This window comes from Carassius auratus, chromosome 39 (assembly GCF_003368295.1).
Source record: "Carassius auratus strain Wakin chromosome 39, ASM336829v1, whole genome shotgun sequence".
Classification (NCBI taxonomy): Eukaryota; Metazoa; Chordata; class Actinopteri; order Cypriniformes; family Cyprinidae; genus Carassius; species Carassius auratus.
In genome coordinates this window covers 9,287,683-9,306,205 of record NC_039281.1, presented here as the reverse complement: position 1 = coordinate 9,306,205, position 18,523 = coordinate 9,287,683, and the positions used below count along the sequence as shown (strand labels likewise).

The following is an 18,523-nucleotide window of genomic DNA, read 5'->3' as shown; positions in this document are numbered from 1 at the left end:
ACAATGGCTATTGTGGTCATCTACACACAAGGCTTTTACATCACATAGTTTATATAATAGTTTATATAAATGTACATCGCCTCTCAATGTAATTGCATTCCATCAGGCCTTCACTTTACATGGCATATCAAGGCTCCACATTACTCGCCCTATAGCGGCCTTCACATGTGTGTGTGTGTGTGTGTGTGTGTGTTTGCATGTGCAACATATAAAAACAATAAATCCAGTCAGAAATCAAATGACTTTTTAAAAAACAAATACATTTAAATAAAAATAAATAAATATAACTCCTGTTCCTCTGCTCGTATCTCTCTCTGATTTCTTGCACGTTTATAGAAGAGAGGCACATATCTGATACGTTTAAATATGACATTACCAATGACATAACACATTATACAGATGCTTGATCTTTAATGGTATTATATGATATGTTAATTGCATTTATATATACATACACACAAACTGTAAATCCTCAAGGAATAACTGTATATTTAATGATCCCTGATTCTGGATCTTATATTTTTTCAATAGTACACTCTTAGAAAAAAAGGGTTCATTGGGGTTCTATATAGAACCATAGGGTTCTTTACTCAAAAAGGTTCTATAATGACAAAAAAGAACCCAGATTTTTGGAGAAAAACTGAAATGGCACTCTTTGTGTGATACTGATTAACTACATAAAATTATATAAATATATACATTTTCTAACCCCCATATCTTGAATTTTGTGATCATTCACATGCATTCGTAAATGCATTTGAAAACACCGAATAATGCTGTGAAAGAACACACTCAAAATGCACACACGCACTAGTATGACTTCATCATGTAACTTTACATTAGCCTAGATGCGTGCACTTTTTAGGCATGATTTGTTTAGTTTTTGAATATACTTGATACTGTTAAAAGGCACATCATTAAAGACAAAAATACGAGTTCACATATCACACCTAAACACGCTTGGAAAACGTAATTAGAACTAGCTACTAAATTAGTTAAAAATGCCTATCCATATACAGCTATGATTTGTGAACCCCAAACTGAGTCAAATGATTCGCGAACCCGCTTTAAACTCCCGAAATGACTCAAATGATTCGCGAACCCGCTACGAATTCCTGAACTGATTCAAATGATTCGCGATCCCCACACTGACTCAAATGATTCGCGAACCCGATACGAACTCCCGAACTGATTCAATTGATTCGCGAGACCGCTTTGAACTCCCGAAATGACTCAAATGATTCGCGAACCCGCTACGAACTCCCGAACTGATTCAAATGATTCGCGATCCCCAAACTGACTCAAATGATTCGCGGACCCGCTTTGAACTCCCGAAATGACTCAAATGATTCCCGAACCCGCTACGAACTCCCGAACTGATTCAAATTATTCGCGATCCCCAATCTGACTCAAATGATTCGCGAACTCGCTTTGAACTCCCGAAATTACTCAAATGATTCGCGAACCCGCTACGAACTCCCGAACTGATTCAAATGATTCGCGATCCCCAAACTGATTCAAATGATTCGCGAACTCGCTTTGAACTCCCGAATTGACTCAAATGATTTGCGAACCCGCTACGAACTCCCGAACTGATTCAAATGATTCGCGATCCCCAATCTGACTCAAATGATTCGCGAACCCGCTTTGAACTCCCGAAATGAATCAAATGATTCACGTACCCGCTACGAACTCCCAAACTTATTCAAATGATTTGCGATCCCGCTCCGACCTCCCGACCTGACTCAAATGAATCGCAAACCCGCATATGTGCCAGACACACTGTAAGGCCGCTTTCATCTCCTCATGAAGCCAGAATTCAGGATCTCTCACAAAATAGATGCCATGCAGCAAAACAATAAAGTCACTAATCTGGAGAAAAGTTCTCAGAGAAAGAGTAACTTTGTGAGCAGTTGGTGTCTTACAAATACAACTTTGTGAGCATTTATTTGTCTTTATTGGAACTGAATTAAGTTAGATTTTTATTGTTTAATAATGTAATTGATATGATAGATTTTTACCTGACAAATAACAGGTTACATTGGATTTATTCTAGACTCTTCTGAAATCATTGTGACTAGTAGATTAAGTGGAGGCTGGTATTACTGGTCAGGTCAAACTGAAGGCCCAGTGAATGGAGTGTGAAGCACATCATGTGGGACATTTTGATTTCTGTCTATCACTGACTGCTGCACGACTGAGAAAACTACATCAGCGAGCATGTGACAGCCGATATTAGTTCACTCTCTGCATCCTCTGACTAGACTCAGAACTGGTGAGTTTGTGTTCATGAGACCTGCGAAAGGCCACTCGATCCTGGGTCTACGTTTAATGATCTCTTGAAACTGCAGTCAGAATAAGCACAGAGCTACAATAAATTCAGTCACATTCAAAACAAATTAAGTGAGCCTTACAGAAGCGCAAGTAAGAGACTTTATAGGCTCTATAAAACTTTATAAGACAACATTGGATTCCGTCGTTGGGTTAATTGTTTGTCCTTACAACACTTTCAATAAAATTGGTTTTCAAAAGGTAATTTAATGCATGTTTCTAGTTTCTGTCGCATTTACATTGTTCTGACCAGAAGGCATCACCAGCATGCAGTGTTTTGAGCGCTTGAATATTGAATCATTTTGTGAAGCAATTTGTTAAAATGATTCAAAGTTTTGAAAAGCTTTATTTCTGTCCTCAGTGCCAGGAAGAACAGGCTAATTTCATTACAATCAAGATTTCAGTACACTCCCATCAGAACACCAGTGCCCAACTCTCAAATGTTGAAACCGGGTATAACTAACAAATCGAACCATTGGGCTTGTTGCATTAGGATGGGGCTGAAGAGACCTGGGTTTCAACCTATGGTATTTGCCTGCTGTGATGCCTCTGCTTTACTGCTGAGATATAAGTGATAAAGCAAAACAAGACCATGACCCTATAATGGACGATTGCTCGCTGACATTTAAGATCGTACTGTATCTCCAGAACGCAGTAACCCACTGTCTTCAAACTTAACCCCTCACTAGAACCCAGTCGGTCCCCGAGCTCAGAGCCCTGTCTCCTTGAGATCGCAAACCCATGGAATCCGAAATCTGTTCTTTTTCTGTTTGTCACTGTGAGGCCCGTTTTACACTAGATGTACAAGTAAAATATTTAGTTCCTGAAATGCACCCTGAATCCTGATATTTCTGGATCAAATGTATCCCAGTCCTACTGAAATATTTTGAACAATACTGAAGGTTTGATCTAGATCAGAACTAACAATGGATTACATGATCAAACCCATTTATTTTTTATTTTGAACAAAACAATTTAAATATTTGTTACAATCCGATCGCTGAAATCCAGTAAATTTTCCCTGACCTCCAGGAGATTCAGGTCAGACATGAAGCAGAGGCTGAAACAGGCTGCTGTTACTATGGCAACAGATGCTGATGGAGACCTCGTGTGGTGAACCTGAGTAATGACAGAGATCTCAGTCTCATTTCAGAACAAACTGAGCTGCTTCATCAGCAGAAATGTTTTTACACACACCAGTAATCAGTGAGAGCTTTAATACACTTTCAGACCACACATGCTTTACAACTGACATGATAAATATCCTTATGATAACTGGTTTATGTAGTTGTATATTTGACTGACAGCGCTGCTTATTTTTATCACTGATCATTCTGTGTCATACCTCACAGATTCAGACTTGGGTCAAAGTTCACCGAAGATATCATCAAATGTGATTTATTATGAGTCCTGCTATTATATATATATATATATATATATATATATATATATATATATATATATATATATATATATATATATAGTGGTGGACATAAATATTTTTTTTTAAATCTAGATTAATCTCACTGTAATCTTGGAATTAATCTAGATTAAAATGTCTCATTTGAATTCTGCCGAAGGCCTATGTTTGCTACTCAAATAAAATAATGACTAAAAGTAACGTTAAGTCTTTGAGAACGGGTTTCTCAAGTCAGGTGCTGCATTAGACCAGGGGCTCATCTTCTGTTTCCAAAATGCATCACAAACTGATTGAGAAAGATGTAAACCAATTCCACATTGCACAAGCTGCAAACAACCTTACGCCTGTTTCACACATAATCCATCTGCAGTGCGTATGCGTTGTGTATTTTTTTTACGCACCCATATTAACGGATTCCTGCGTTCATGTGGTTGCGGTCCGTCATTGTTGTGTTCCAGGAGCGGTGCGTCTGCAGCAGTGCAGCGATCGTTCATGTACTGAGTAGTGGACTGCAAACGGGATCTGTGTGAAAGCACAATGAGTATGAGTCTGTGCTGCTTCTGCTCCACACACGAAACACACACGGACTGTACACAGACTGCAGACGGATTATGTGTGAAACAAGCGTGCGTCTTGTCAAGGTTTCCATTGGGAAGCTTCTTTAAAAAAAAAACTAAAAAAAAAACAACAGCTTCAGCTGCATCCATGTTAGCACGTCACGTTTGATGTGTAATTTCACAGTAGTCATACACACAGGTTTAAAGACACATTCTCGCCCCCTACAGTGCAATTCGGCTAGGTATACATCCGCGTTAAAATATCAAGGTGAAAGTCATCATAGCTCGTGTAGTATAGACCCAGCTCCCAACACAACTTTGAGAATAGATCAACGGCGATAATTTTTTTATCGCCCAATAAGAGTCTCCCGTTAACGCAGCACGTTACAAATATATATATATATATATATATATATATATATATATATATATATATATATATATTATCAGCTTGTTATTATATTAAGTAATGTCTTTATTATAAAACTGTAGAAACATCAGTCAATGGAAAGTCCCCACCGTAACAGAAAAGCACACACACACACACACACACACACGCACACACATATATATACACATATATATACACACACACACACACACACATATATATATATATATATATATATATATATATATATATATATATATATGTGTGTGTGTACATATATATGTGTGTGTTATTTTGTGTCTTTAAGCTAGGACACACCTTTGAATGATCTAAACTTCCTGTTCTCTCACAGCAGCAGGACACTGTTCTTATAAATACACTGTAAGCTGATGAGTGTCATCACGTCTCTTATGAAAACATGTTGTAATATTACAATTAGTGCTGGTAAGCGATAACATATTTTTATCTAATTAATTACACAATGTGCTGGTTAATTAATTGAATTAATCACACATCAAATTTGGAGAAATTACTCCCAAAAGATGATTTAAAGTGATTGTTGTGTAAAGCATCAAACATGAATTACAAAAAGTAGGTTCAGCAAGAAATATTTTGTTTGATAAAACTGATTAGATATAGCCTACGAGCATGTGAGTGAATGATGACAGAATTGTAATTTTTGGTTGTATGAACTATAACCTTAATGATTTATTTTCTTCATATTATTATTATTATTATTACTATGAAAATATGGATTTTCTTTCTTTAATTAAATGCCATTCTAAATAATAAACTAAAACTGCCAGTAGTTGGTGGTAAATGTTTTACTGATTAAGTCACTGAGTCACAACATTGTGTCTAAAATAACACAATATTAACTTCTAAATGAACTGTTGGATAAGTTGAGTATCACATTTGCACTTGTTTGATATTGCACTTAGCCTGCACTTTCTGACATTCTCTAGGCTCCATCACACAGTAAGTTGTTGCTTGGCCTCATATTACTCATCAGGCGACTGTATGAAATGGCAGATGATCCTCAAGGTCTGGCGCGGGGTGAGTGCGCCAAATACGTTAATGATTGTAATGCGTTATATTTCTCCATAATTAATTAATCTAATTAATGCATTAAATTACCAGCCCTAATTAAAATATTACATTAAGACAAGTTTGCAGTGATATACAAGCATACATGTTCTTCTTAACATCGTATATTAGTGGAGCACACTAAAGATTTCTCACAGCTTCTGAAATGTCTGTATTTGCCTAGTTCCTGAATCACTTCTGTTGCACTAATTAAATCAGGTCAGGAGAGTAAATGATGTAATTAAAGGTTACTTTATGCACTTTATGTTGGCTAAATTGAAAGTCCCATGTGAGTTGAATGTGGAATTATGTTTGATGTTTAAAAGTTTCTGTTATGCTGAAGTTTATATGGTTGACATTGTGCTAAAGGTTAAAACTGTGGTCTGGTTGTGGTTGGCTACATGATGTTATATATAGTGCATTCTGCGTCACACAGCACACAGTCTTTACGATAACGCAGACACAGACACAAATAACTTCTTGGTGATTGCATTTGTATGCAAATATGCTGTGGTAACTAGAGAAACACTAAACAAGTATTTCCATTTAATAATGTCAGTGTATTAATATGAGATGAAGTGAATGAACTAGCAATGTTTTTATTAAACTCATTCTGTTCATCCATGATCAAGCTCTTTTCTTTCTCTGAATCAGATCAATCAGATTGTGAAATTATTCTGTTTATTTTCCACATCTGGAGTTATTTCTTCTGCTCTTTAACTTCATTCTGTTGGTTTTGGTTGATTAAATCTCTGTTTGGCTTTTTTAGATCTCAATATGTGAAATCACAATGGTTTCTTCACATGAACTTGAATTAAATTAATTAAATTAAATTAAAATCGAGATGAAATGTGATTTTGACAACTTTTTCACTGTGCTTCACCGATTAGATTTGCTTTGCTCTTTTTTGGGATCCAAATCCCAAATGAATTTCATGTACTATTTATATATTATTTATTTTGCATATACTTATAATAAATACTGAAGCTGGTTTTAAATCAATCTGCCTTTGATGAGCTCATAAACTCTTTTGACTTCTATGTTTATTGGGTTTTGAATAAAGTTATAATTACAGACACTTTTTAGTAATGTGCCTTTTTTAAAGGTATTTTAGAAGGAACTGCTGACCCTCTCTGTAAAGCTTCCTCTTTCTTCTTTCTTTGTTAAAGTGATGTAGTTTCCTGGTGTGTCAGTAGAGCTGCTGTCTGTCTGTCAGTGAAGACGCTGTGTGAGACTCGATCTGACACTCTTCTGCTGGGATTGAGCTCTTCTCTTCTGGAGACTGGACTTTAGAGAAATGATGCTGATCTTTGGACTGATGCTGCTGCTGCAAACTGCTGCATGTGAGTCACTTTCACATCAACAAATCTTCGTCTGTCAACAAATGTATCTTTGAAAACCCTCCATTAGCTACATTGTGCCTCATTTACAAAACAAAATCAAACATGCGCTTCTTCCTTACGCTGGGATCCTTCTGATGCCTGTATAAAGTCATAAATGAGATGTTTATCCAGTGTATGCAAAAGAGTGTCAGTTTTTATAAGGGGCTGTATTTGACACAACGCGACACTCGCTCTCAGTGTCATAAGCATCAGCCGATAAGTGACTGATTGACAGTGGACGAGGCGTATGGTGAGATGTTGACTATTCGTTGATGTCTTGCTCTGGAGGTGTTTTTTTAATGCAAATGTGATGTCATATGGCACTTCAGATCCAAAATTGTTTTAATCTTGATTAAATGCTTTGTTTATAATGAATATGATGTTTTAATCTATGAAACTTGCAGGAATTTTTTTTTAATGGTTCAAATACTTCTTACATGTTAAAAGATCGAGGCATGTTTGATTTCTCATGTCATGACATATTAAAACCTCTTGAACACTGACTGGTGAGCCGGACCACACTAATTCAAAATGCTTATAAATCAGTAAAATTATGTTTTGTTATAAATTACGAAAGGATGGTGTTTTGCACTGGTTTCTGTGAGGATTGTGTTTAAGGCTTGGATTAGGAGACAGAAAACATTATCAACAACTTCATATAAATAACAACAGAGTTCTATGAGAAGATCTCAGTGATAAACCTGTGTGTGTGTGTGTGTGTGTGTGTGTGTGTGTGTGTGTGTGTGTGTGTGTGTGTGTGTGTGTGTGTGTGTGTGTGTGTGTGTGTGTGTGTGTGTGTGTTGTTCTTCAGGTCTGGATTGGTTCTGCATCTGCTGATGGAGCGGGACGCTAGAAAATATGATCTGAGGTTACATCACAGAATAAATAACACGCAAGATGATCCAATGTGTAGAGTAAGATATGACAGGATGAAGGAATGTGATCTTTATAAAAACAGACCTGAAGTGACAGTCATTAATGGGACTGTGATAATAAAGCGTGTGATCAGATCAGATTCTGGGAATTACACATTAACACTCACTGAATCAGACGGCACAGAAACATCTAGAGATCTTCAAGTGATTGTTGAAGGTACAGAAACTCTCTCATCAGACTCATTCCAGTCTCATGTTCTCCAAAGATCTCACTCTCATGCAGATGAATCAGTTGAATCTCTGGGAAGGTTTTTATTCCTGTAGCACACAGTAAACACACTACAGACTCCAGTAATAGTTTGAGTAGTGTGGAAGATCAAGATTCTCCCGTGTTTGTCATGTGACTGTCATGTGTCCCTCCCTCCAGCTGCTATTGGCTCAGTGAATGTGTCAATCATCTGCTCCTCCAGTGGGGTGATGTGGGTGTCCTGCTCCTCTGAGGGGGATCAGCTCCTCTACAACTGGACTCTGAATGGAGGTCCACTGATGGATGGAAACAGCAGCATTGATCTAGATGAGAGAACTGATGGAGACATCAGCTGCAGCGTGAAGAACCACGTCAGTCACACACAGAAGACCATTAGACTAGTCTGTCCTACTGGTGAGATTCTAATACATGAATGAAGAATTTGCTTGACAACATAATTTGCAACAAGAATGATGCAGAATCGCACAAAAACCTGTGAAGAAGGTGTCAAACTCACATTTCACCCCAGAATCCCCTTATCCCCAGCCTGAAGCATATTTTGGTGGATTGTGATGGGTTGAACTCCTCTAGGACTGTCCTTTTGAGTTGATTCTTAAGGAAAGATTATTAATAAAGTGAAGTTAGGGTTCATGGTCTAATTTATATGTATGTATTGTTTCACTTGTTTCTTGGCAGTTCCTGGCATGGCACTGAACAACAAGCAAACATTGTTTACTTATGCATATATTTTGCATAAGTAAAATAAGGACTATTTTACAACCATTAGTTTTATTTGCATTGTTATTTTCATGACAATTAGAAAGATTCCCAATTCTGAAAAATAAATAAATAATTAGTACAAGTATGGTAACCTACTGTACTCAAAATTGGTGCTCTGCGTTTAACCCATCCAAGTGCACACACACAGCAGTGAGAAGTGAACACACACCTGGAGCAGAGGGCAGCTATATATCCAGTGCCCGGGGAGCAACTGGGGGTTCAGTGCCTTGCGCAAGGGCACTTCAGTCATGGGTATTGAGGGTGGAAGAGAACACTGTTCATTCAGTCCCCCCACCTACAACTCCTGCCAGCACCAAGACTCAAACCTGCGACCCTCGGGTAACTAGTCCTGCTCTCTAACCTTAGGCCACAGCTGCCCCATGTAGTCCCTGGTGGTGGACATATCAGATATTAAAATGATAAGAACAGATACTACACTTGATCTTAGCCAAAAGGCAGAGAAGCGATCAAAATTAGATTTGAGGGGTTGAAGGTCCCAATGCAAAAGGGTTTAATGCCCCTAAAAGCATTCAATGAAACATGGTAAATATTACTTACTAATTACAGTTTTGAACTGAAATGTGACCTGGACATGTCTTTGACAGTTTTCATGAGATTCAGATGAATCGATTCTCTCAATTGGTCACTTAAAGTCGGCATGAAATCAAATTTTTACAAGTCTTCTTTTTATATGTAATATTGTAGTTAATTATAAATGATTTATCTGTGCACTTCATTATTTTTTTTAAATTCATGTACCCGTATAATCTTTAATCAAATATACCCTATCATCCCCCTTCGAAACGACCTCTCTTCTCTTTCGGTCACGTGCCATGGCGAAAGGGTGCGGCCAGAGCCGATGAGGGTGCAGCTATAGGTGTCTGTCTCGTTTCTGCACCGCCTCTCAGAGAAACTTGTTGACCGACAACTTCACTCGACTCATCTTGGTTTGAGGGAGGCTCGTATAAATGTGGGCTTATTCCTGCCTGAAAATTTAGCTCCTCGTCCTCGTTCTCGTCGCCGGACTCCTCAATAAAAAATCCTTCATGGGAGAGTAACGGTGGAGAGCCCGGTGGAGAGAAATCCTCCACAACTGAATGTAAACTAGCATTCAAATCTGCCTCCATTTTGTTTGCAACGCCCAACCTCCAACGATCCAATCAATTCCCCGATGGATGAAACCAAGCCCCGCCCTACATTTTTTTTTCTAATTTCAGAAGCCGTTTAACTCGGATATACGTCACATCAAGGAAAAAATGACAATCTCAACTTCCGTTTCATGCCGACTTTAAGTCTTCAAAATGTTTAAGTAAATCTGCAGTAATTAATATTCATAGAAAAAGCAGGTGATTATGTGCTGATGTTTTTATTACAGGACTAACTACTGCAGCTGTGACCTCTAGTTTGACCTCTACATCCACACAGACATCAGAAGATGGTACGAGTTTCTCTTCAGCTGATATGAATGTCACCTACTCCACAGCATTTTCTGAGTGCTGAGCTACAACACATAATGTAAATTATAATGAAACCTAATAATTATGATGGCAGAGTGGGATCTATAGGCTCTATTATAATTTGATTTATTTCCTGAAATTAAAATACCACAATAAAACAAATAATAATAATATGTGGCTGGTTTTAAAAAATCCATTAGCGCAGTTGTCATCTTCTATAGTTTAGCTGTCACGTTTGGGTGTGTGTGTGTGGCGCCGCCATAGACAGTAAAAGAAATGGACACAGCGACCCCATTGGAACTCAATTGAGACAAGTGAAGCCCAGTTTTAGCGTTTTTTAGCACTTCCGTTTCTGACGCGCAGACTCAAACGAAGCTTGACGGCGTCAGCAACCTGTCTGACAGATGTAAATCTTCTAGTAGCTGTGCGTGCAAACTGCCATCGTTAATCTTGCAGAGACGGCGAGCTTGAGCGGGGAGTTCTTTGTCGTGAGTGAGCAGGAGTAAGTATTCTGATTAATTATTTTGTATAGTATTTTAAAATGTAACGCCAGTACGCCATATTAAGTTAATTGCCTGCGAGCTTCTCCTCCTGTCTGTACGGTAATGCGACAGAGAGCTGAGTGGTTATGACGCAATCGTTAGCCTATTTTTTACAAAAACTGTTTCTACGGGGCCATAATGTAACATAGAAGGTAATGGAGCCCTTTATACGTTGTCGTGTATCTTTAGAAATAAATAATGGACAAACAGAGTCTTTAAACGCCTCAGATGTAAAGTTATTCGCTATCAAAGTGACGCCAAAATGAATGGGAGTCAATGGGATGCTAACGCAAGTGAAGCATCCCATCCCACTGCTACAAGATGGCAGCACGCAGCCAACTTCAACTTCCGGTCGACTTCCTTGCCGCCTGGGTGCCACTGGCGCGTGTGCTGGCATGTGTGTAAAAACACTGGCTGTGATTGGCCACCATGAAATACATGACTCTGCCTTAGCCAATCGTAATCGCTTATCTCGTTATTAACCCACCTCTTAACTCGCTGTGTGAGCAAGGGTTGTGTTCAGATTACATAGTTTATTAAATCAAAGCATAGTAACGCACCGCATTTAACATTTAGTTATGTTAACGGCGTTGTAATGACGGGAAAAGAAATGAGTTAGATTACCCTGTTACTGAAAAAATAACATCATTAGAATGGTGTTATTCCAAACACTGATCTAGACACATCCTGGATAAGAGCATTCTGATCAAACCTGCCAGATCTTACAAGTTCAAGATGCACTGAAACCAGTAAAATGCATTTAAAGGGATAGTTCACCCAAAAATGGAAATGACCCCATGGTTTACTCACCCTCAAGCCATCCTATCTGTATATGACTTTTCTTCTTTCAGATGAATACCATCAGAGTTATATTAAGACAATTTCACTGCTCTAACAAGCTTTATAATGGCAGTGAATGGGTGCTGAGATTCAATAGAAGCCCAAGAAACTGTACCCATCCATCATTAAAAGTGTCCACACAGCTCCTGTGGGTTAAATAAGGCCTCCTGTAGCAAATTGATGCATTTGCGTGAGAATAATATCCCTAGTCAAAACTTAATACACCGTAATCTCTAGCCTTTGCTAACTGTCATACTTGTGTTCACGAGAGAGTGGTGTTCCAGCGAATGATAAAGGATGTGGCGAATGCAGAGATGAATGCAGAAGCACAGATGAACTTGTGCATGTCATTTTAATGTTATTTATTTTTTTTTTTGCAACAGATAAATAACAATTTCTATAACTCCTCTTTTAGTTAGTTACTTTTTTATTTCAATGATCAATTTGTGGGAAATAATTCAGATAGGAGGTCAAACATTTTAAAAACTCTCACGCAGATGCATATAATAATTCATTCTCAAACAGCAGATATGGCATTTTTATTTGCAAGATTAGTTATAACATTCCAAATGCACCTGCAAACTATTTTTCCAGGCATGTTTTTCGTCAGTGAAGATTTCTTTAAAGAGGGTACAAATCTTTTCTAGTCGCATTCTTGTGAACCCTATCTTGTGTCTCATCTCAGATTTTTGCCTTCACTTTGGTGTTACTTAAATCAGCTTCAACGTGTTTACACTTATGTTTGATTATTTTTGCATTATAATCTGGCCTGTCATGCCAGCCAATTGATTATTATTATTATTATTATTATTATTATTATTATTATTATTATTATTATTATTATTATTATTATTATTATTATTTTATCTTATATAATTTTCATAACCAGGTGTTTTTTTGTTTTAAACATTTATCTCACTAAAGTTTTATACATTTCTCTCAAGCAATTGTTAAACTCTTTAATTTTTCATTTTACATAGTTTCAAAAGTTTGCTTAAATGGGTTGTTGCATGACATGGCATTTTTTCATTGTCACAAGTTAAAAACCTTAAATAATTAATATTTTCATAATTTAAAAATGTTTTTACCTGACGTGGAACCATTGTAATAAAAACATATTTATTATTATTATTATTATAATTATAATTATTATTATTATTATTATTGAAAAATATTTAAGCTAAATCTCAAAAGTGTTTTGAGTGTGTCTCAAGGATGTTCAATAAATTAACATTTTTATAAATTTAAAAGAAAACCATACAATTGTTAATAAAAATTCCTCAGGCATAATTTGACAAGTGTCTATTTTAGATGATGATGATGATGATGATGATTATTATTATTATTATTATTATTAATCCATATATTTCTAAAAGCATATGAAATTGATACATTATGACACTAAACTCTTTGTCCTCTGGTGTGACACCATATCCTGTTATTACCCCCATTCTCATGAAGTGCTTTGAACGGCTAGTCATGCACCACATCAAAACTGGACCAGGACCAGCAGACTGAAGGACAGTTTCATCCACCAGGCTGTCAGGAAGCTGAACTCCCTCCCGAACCTGCCCCCCCTCCCCTCTTCTTCCCCAGGCACCACTGAACTATGAACCCCCCCCCCCCCCCACTAATTATATGATGACATGCACGAGTCACTTGTGCAGCATTGGTCTGCTCACTCACTGCTCACCACCTCATTCGGCATGGAACTGACGTCATTCCACTACCTCATCAGTCAGTTAAATAACTGCTCTTGGTCACTTGTCACTTGTCACTTTAATCAGACTTAAGATATTTTTAATAAGTGATTTTTTTTGCACTAAAAAAATCTTTAAACTGCACTGTTGTTCACTTCATTGATTTGCACTATATCTGTCATTTGCCTTGCGTTGCTTTATTTAACTTTATTTTTAATTTTATTATATTATATTATATTATATATTTTTTTATGTCATTCCCGTATTGTATATTTGTATCTACATTTTATATTTGATCTAGTTATTGTTTTAGGCTTTAATGTTAATGTTATCTGTATGCACCGGGGTCTGAGAGTAACGCAATTTCGATTCTCTGTATGTATGTACTGTACATGTGGAAATTGACAATAAAGCAGACTTGAACTTGAACTCTATGGACAATTTTAATATTGTTTTACAAAAAAGCACAATTTTACAAAAGGTTCAATTTTACAATTAGCTGTCAGTGTAGGATGTGTACACTGGGATGGGTTTCGGGTGGTTAGATGATGATTTTTATGTCAAATTGTGATCATGTTAAACACAGATTCAGTTAGGCTATATTTAAATATTTTCTGACGTGACACCCATATCTTGAAGGCTACTTGACAAAATGTGCTGATAGCTTACACTAATATTAGGCTTCTTTTAGTTTTGACCTGTAGTTTGTTCTCCCTCCACATTCCCACTAATGTAAATCAGTATTTACATAGTTAATAGTAGTACATTTCTCTCACACACACGTGTCCCACAAAAACACATCTACATCCTGCAACAGAGTGATTACTATCTGTTCACCATATGTTGCTGATTTTAGTTAAATATGTCTGTAGATTTTGGTACATTTCATATGTGTGTGTGTGTGTGTGTGTGTGTGTTTTGTTTTTCAGGTCTGGAGGTAAACTGCAGTTTTGGTCAATCTGATCCCTGTTACGCAGCTCTGGGAGACAAACTCAATCTGCTGATGGAGCTGGACGCTAGTAAAAATGATCTGAGGTTACAAAAGAGAATTAACAGCACACAAGATGATCCAATGTGTAGAGTAAAATATGACAGGATGAAGGAATGTGATCTTTATAATAACAGACCTGAAGTGACAGTCATTAATGGGACTCTGATAATAAACCGTGTGAACAGATCAGATTCTGGGAATTACACATTAACACTCCTTCACTCAGACGGCACAGAAACATCTAGAGATCTTCAAGTGATTGTTGAAGGTACAGAAACTCTCTCATCAGACTCATTCCAGTCTCATGTTCTCCAAAGATCTCACTCTCATGCAGATGAATCAGTTGAATCTCTGGGAAGGTTTTTAATCCTGTAGCACACAGTAAACACACTACAGACTCCAGTAATAGTTTGAGTAGTGTGGAAGATCAAGATTCTCCCGTGTTTGTCATGTGACTGTCATGTGTCCCTCCCTCCAGCTCCTATTGGCTCAGTGGAAGTGTCAATCATCTGCTCCTCCAGTGGGGTGATGTGGGTGTCCTGCTCCTCTGAGGGGGATCAGCTCCTCTACAACTGGACTCTGAATGGAGGTCCACTGATGGATGGAAACAGCAGCATTGATCTGGATGAGAGAACTGATGGAGACATCAGCTGCAGCGTGAAGAACCACGTCAGTCACGCACAGAAGACCATTAGACTAGTCTGTCCTACTGGTGAGATTCTAATACATAGAGCTAAACATACAATTTAAAAAAACACACTACTGGAAACATGAAGGATGGGTTTGTTTTGTGTCTCACTGTTGTTCAGTGTGTTCAGTGTCTGTGGTGTTTGTTCTGGTCTGGTGTCTTCAGCTGATGGTTCTGTTCGGTCTGTTAGGAGCTTTTCACATCTACATGAGACACACCTCAGGTGAGAGACATTTATCATCATCATTATAGATTTGACATGGAAATATTAAGAGTGTGAATATAATAATGATGTGTTGCTTTTAGGAAAGAAAGAGGAAGATGAGAAAGTGAGAATGAGAAGATTTAGAGAGAGAGATGAACACACAGCAGAAGATTCATGAGAGCAGCAGCAGATCTTCACATCTGTGAGAAATGACTTCACAATCAGTCCAGCTTTCACCTGCTGAATAAAACCAGGAGACAGAAGAAGCTTTCATGATAGACAATGATCTTTACATGTGTTGTGTTTATTTCTTGTAGAGTATGTTGATGTATTTCTGGACTTTCTGGACATTATTTATGTCTAAACATCTACTCATGAAATCACTAATTAAACTCATTTAGATGCAGAATTACAGACCTGTGATGAATTAATTAAACCAAATTGACTACAGTGTTAGTTATGAAGGGTTTTTTTTTGTACATTTGTTTTGTACAGATTTTGATTAAGGATTACAAAGACGATTATTTTTCTTTTTCAGTGGATCAACTTGCAGATGGTTTACAGCAATACTAGAAAGTGTGCTCGTAAAGTATTTTTTGATTTCATGCGGACTTTAGGTTATAATCAAGGGTTGTTTATTTTTTGCATCTACTGGCATTGGTTCAATCCATTTCCTCATACCTATTGACTTTGGTCTTACCTAGCTGTTGCTGCCTTCACATTACATGGACTGTTGTGTCACTTATTCGCGAACCCGCTTTGAACTCCCGAAATGACTCAAATGATTCGCGAACCCGCTACGAACTCCTGAACTGATTCAAATGATTCGCGATCCCCAAACTGACTCAAATGATTTGTGAATTGGCTTTGAACTCCCGAAATGACTCAAATGATTCCCGAACCCGCTACGAACTCCCGAACTGATTCAAATGATTCGCGATCCCCAAACTGACTCAAATGATTCGCGAACCCGCTTTGAACTCCCGAAATGACTCAAATGATTCGCGAACCCGCTGCGAACTCCCGAACTGATTCAAATGATTCGCGATCCCCAAACTGACTCAAATGATTCGCGAACCCGCTTTGAACTCCCGAAATGACTCAAATGATTCGCGAACCCGTTACGAACTCCCGAACTGATTCAAATGATTCGCGATCCCCAATCTGACTCAAATGATTCGCGAACCCGCTTTGAACTCCCGAAATGACTCAAATGATTTGCGAACCCGCTACGAACTCCCGGAATGACTCAAATGATTCCCGAACCCACTACGAACTCCCGAACTGATTCAAAGGATTCGCGATCCTCAAACTGACTCAAATGATTCGCGAACCCGCTTTGAACTCCCGAAATGACTCAAATGATTCACGAACCCACTACGAACCCCCAAACTTATTCAAATGATTTGCGATCCCGCTCCGACCTCCCGACATGACTCAAATGAATCGCAAACCCGCATATGTGCCAGACACACGGTAAGGCCGCTTTCATCTCCTCATGAAGCCAGAATTCAGGATCTCTGCATTCAAATAGATGCCATGCAGCAAAACAATAAAGTCACTAATCTGGAGAAACGTTCTCAAAGAAAGAGTAACTTTGTGAGCAGTTGGTGTCTTACAAATACAACTTTGTGAGCATTTATTTGTCTTTATTGGAACTGAATTAAGTTATATTTTTATTGTTTAATAATGTAATTGACATGATAGATGTTTACCTGACAAATAACAGGTTACATTGGATTTATTCTAGACTCTTCTGAAATCATTGTGACTAGTAGATTAAGTGGAGTCTGGTATTACTGGTCAGGTCAAACTGAAGGCCCAGTGAATGGAGTATGAAGCACATCATGTGGGACATTTTGATTTCTGTCTATCACTGACTGCTGCACGACTGAGAAAACTACATCAGTGAGCATGTGACAGCCGATATTAGTTCACTCTCTGCATCCTGTGACTAAACTCAAAACTGGTGAGTTTGTGTTCATGAGACCTGCGAAAGGCCACTCGATCCTGGGTCTACGTTTAATGGTCTCTTGAAACTGCATTCAGAATAAGCACAGAGCTACAATAAAATCAGTCACATTCAAAACAAATTAAGTGAGCCTTACAGAAGTGCAAGTAAGAGACTTTATAGGCTCTATAAAACTTTATAAGACAACATTGGATTCCGTCATTGGGTTAATTGTTTGTCCTTACAACACTTTCAATAAAATGGTTTTCAAAAGGTAATTTAATGCATGTTTCTAGTTTCTGTCGCATTTACATTGTTCTGACCAGAAGGCATCACCAGCATTCAGTGTTTTGAGCGCTTGAATATTGAATCATTTTGTGAAGCAATTTGTTAAAATGATTCAAAGTTTTGAAAAGCTTTATTTCTGTCCTCAGTGCCAGGAAGAACAGGCTAATTTCATTACAATCAACATTTCAGTACACTCCCATCAGAACACCAGTGCCCAAGTCACAGAGAGAGTGCTCTCAAATGTTGAAACCGGGTATAACTAACAAATCGAACCATTGGGCTTGTTGCATTGGGATGGGGCTGAAGAGACCTGGGTTTCAACCTATGGTATTTGCCTGCTGTGATGCCCCTGCCTCTGCTTTACTGCTGAGATATAAGTGATAAAGCAAAACAAGACCATGACCCTATAATGGACGATTGCTCGCAGACATTTAAGATCGTACTGTATCTCCAGAACGCAGTAACCCACTGTCTTCAAACTTAACCCCTCACTAGAACCCAGTCGGTCCCCGAGCTCAGAGCCCTGTCTCCTTGAGATTGCAAACCCATGTAATCCGAAATCTGTTCTTTTTCTGTTTGTCACTGTGAGGCCCGTTTTACACTAGATGTACAAGTAAAATATTTAGTTCCTGAAATGCACCCTGAATCCTGATATTTCTGGATCAAATGTATCCCAGTCCTACTGAAATATTTTGAAAAATACTGAAGGTTTGATCTAGATCAGAACTAGATTAGTGGTGGACATAAATATTTTTTTTAATCTAGATTAATCAACCTGTAATCTTGGAATTA

At 37.9% G+C, this 18,523-nt stretch overlaps 1 pseudogene; it reads right to left on the bottom strand.

Moving 5' to 3' along the window:
- Positions 1–9,437: 9,437 nt before the first annotated feature.
- On the bottom strand, positions 9,438–9,537 carry LOC113058171 (uncharacterized; annotated as a pseudogene).
- Positions 9,538–18,523: the final 8,986 nt, after the last annotated feature.